This window comes from Arvicanthis niloticus, chromosome 25 (genome assembly GCF_011762505.2).
Source record: "Arvicanthis niloticus isolate mArvNil1 chromosome 25, mArvNil1.pat.X, whole genome shotgun sequence".
In the NCBI taxonomy this organism is placed as follows: domain Eukaryota; kingdom Metazoa; phylum Chordata; class Mammalia; order Rodentia; family Muridae; genus Arvicanthis; species Arvicanthis niloticus.
The window spans coordinates 834,880-838,174 of NC_133433.1; positions in this window are offsets into that span (position 1 = coordinate 834,880).

Here is a 3,295-nt window from a genome sequence, read left to right on the forward strand (position 1 = left end):
TAGAGAAATTAGCATCCATTACTATCTGCCCCCTTTTAGGCATTAACTGACTGTAGATCCTGTGACCACCTAAATAGGGAAAACACTTGCTAATGATTTGTGTGATAGCTGGAGAGCATTCATTATAAGACAATGCTGGTGAGTTGTCAAAAACTATAAATGGACTTATTGCATGGAATTAATAGAAATATATATAGTCCCTGAGTTGGGAATGTGCCAGACCAGTTTGATGCAAACCCCCATGGGACCAAGTGAGAACATTTTATTACTAGAAATGAGGGACTTGCTCTTAGCCTATGCTCTGGGCAGTGTATTTAAGACTCTAATTGCAGTGTGGGCCTTATGTGTACCATCATATATAGGAAGTGATTATAGCAATGCATCCTGTGCAATATACAAGACAAACAAGGAAAGAGGGCAGATAGAAATCTGAGCTGCCAAGATTGCCTCCAAAGGAAAGGGAAGATGGACTAGATCACACACAACCCCAAACAAACACCAGGAGTATAGCATATCTCTCACACCTAGATGAGGTAGAGTTCTTACTAGCTGGATTTGATAAAAAAAAAAAAAAAGATGATAGACTGATAGTTAAATGAGGCTGAAACTGCTTCCATGGCACCAGCAATTTTCTAATGGACACTAAGTCATAACTAACATGTATACCCAGGCACATCTAAATGATTTTCTGATGCCCATGTCAGATAACTTCACCATTTTGGGTGAGGGTGGGACCAACGTGGCTGGCTGAGGAATACCACAGAGGAGCAGAGGATTCATGCTGATCTGACAGTTTGTTTGTACCATAGCAATGTGAAGAGATTGCTGGACCTCATGGATATTGACACTGACTGGATTTTAGTCCATGTGAATCCATAGTGGGTTTCTGGACCTGACATGTGGACCAGCCACATGGAGGGCTATGGTGCTCACATATTCAAGGTCAAAGCAGTGACTCTGCTGCTAAGGATTGGCTATTTGTCCCACTGGCAATATATAATGATGTTGCCCCAGTAGCTAAATATATCCTAGGGGTGGACACCTTGCAAGGGCTAGCAATATTCCAAACACCAACTGGTGAGTTTAAATTATGCAGGCTACAAATCAGTGGTAAGGAGCTGCCCACACCACCTCTTATCCTAGAAAGCTAGTCTGTGTATATCAATATCAGCTATCTGGGGGACATAAAAGTCACTCAAACTATTCTATATTTAGAAGCAGCTCTGAGTAAGTATATTTTTTTTTTGTTCCGGAAATTTCAGGAGTACTATAATAGAAGAACTTTCTTTTCCATTGACACTGCTCCAGAGAGGAGGGTCAAGAACACTTTGCCTTTACCGGGAAAGGTCAACAGTGGATGGTTGTAATTTTGTCCCATGTGTATATGCATAGCCCCACAATTTGTCATGCTTTGGTGGTTATTGTAGTTGTTTTTAATGTCAACTTGTCACAAATTAGAGTCAAATGAGTAGAGAGACACACTGGAAGAATTGTCCTGATTCCCTTGATTGATGTGGGAAGGCCCACGACAATTGTGGGCAGCACACTTGGGAAGAATCCTAGATAAAAGGGGCTTTTCAGAAGGAGATTTATTGTGCCTGGTTCTTGCTTGGCCTTCCCTCTTGCTGCTCAGTTATTGGCCTCATTGTTGTTGCTGCTGCTGATTCCTTTACTGAGAGTAGAGCCAGTGTTTCCATGCTTTCACCACGGAATAGAGACCAGTGGCTCTCCAGGAACGTTCTGGGCTTCTGGAGACAGATTGGGACTACTGAGACACCCAACCTTGGGTACTGAGTAACTTCCAATTGTCATACAACCCTCCCCCCCACCAGTGAGAGAGAGCTATTCTGGATCTACTTCAACAGTTGAGACATCCAGCATCAAGTGCCAAATAACAGGTTCTGAGCATCTGAAGTGTAATGTGGCTATCATTATTATTTTAAAGCTCACTTCATAAATTTTGATACATACATACATACACACACATATCTATCTCTCTATCTCTCTATCTCAATCTCTCTATCTCTATCTATCTATCTATCTATCTATCTATCTATCTATCTGTCACCTTGGTTCTGTTCCTTTAGAGAACTTAGCTAAAACAATGGCCTAGGACCTGGAGTCCTGAAAACGGCCGAGGAAGTCACTCCGCACAATCATGTGATGATATTATGCTAATCTTTGATTTTCTTCCGGATCTGGAATCAGATGCTGTGAATCTGAGAGCTACTCTGGGAGCAGCACTGAAATAATGAGGATTGTGGTGAATGACTCTAGACTGCAAGTGACTGACTTGTCTGTACACAGGGGTTTTAAGTAAGAGTTCCTTAACAACAGAGTTACAAGATATCCTGGGACCAGTAAAACATGCAATCATACAGGATACAGGCATACAGGTGGTCCCTACAAAGAAGGGACCACTTCACTCCCCAATACCTGATACACTGATAGTGTCAGTGGAGAGCTATTGCTAAAAGCCACTTGCTTCTTGTCTCAAGGGCATATTTATATAAAACTCAAAAGTGGATTGTTGTCAGATATAGTTATATAATGGATTACATCACTGGTTGATCATTATCATTAAACTCCTGGTCTCCTAGATGTCCAAGAAAGGTGGCAACAGTGTCACTGTCCACTGATACTATTGGACATAAACAAGACTTGGCCAAAGCAGCTAGTGGATTGGAATATGTGCTGTATGGCGATTAGTCCTAAATCAGCTGTCAATACTCTATGTGGGGCATTGGGATGTGGCGCATAGGCCCCTGTAGAAGCCTCCCAGATGAAAAGACCCCATAATGCCTAAGGAAACGGAGCTCAAGAGGTTGGAGAACCTACAGAGTCAGAGATCCCAAGGAACCTAGAGAGTGTGAGAAACTATGAAATACACAAACTAGTAACATGTTGTCTATATTACAGATTACAAGCCCAATTGCACCCCAAGGGGTCTACCGTGACAAACTGAAAGTTGTCTAAAAGGGATAGAGTACTGAGGTCAAAAGGTCATAATGGCTGATTAAGGATTAAACACTGTGATACTGATATGGATACTCAGACTGGGCAAAGAATAGCTAACACTGGACATCTAGGAGACCAGGAGGTAGGTAGTAATGATTGTCACAAGATAATAGGAAAGTCTTTGAGACCAGAAGCAAATGCCTTTTACCTAGGTGTCCACTTAGTATTTGCCTTGGCCCACCTGTGTGTGTGTGTGTGTGTGTGTGTTTGCCTACTTCTAGTCAACACAAGTGCCTGTGCCTGCTGGTGTGTTTCCAGCATGTGCCTGGTTATCTGC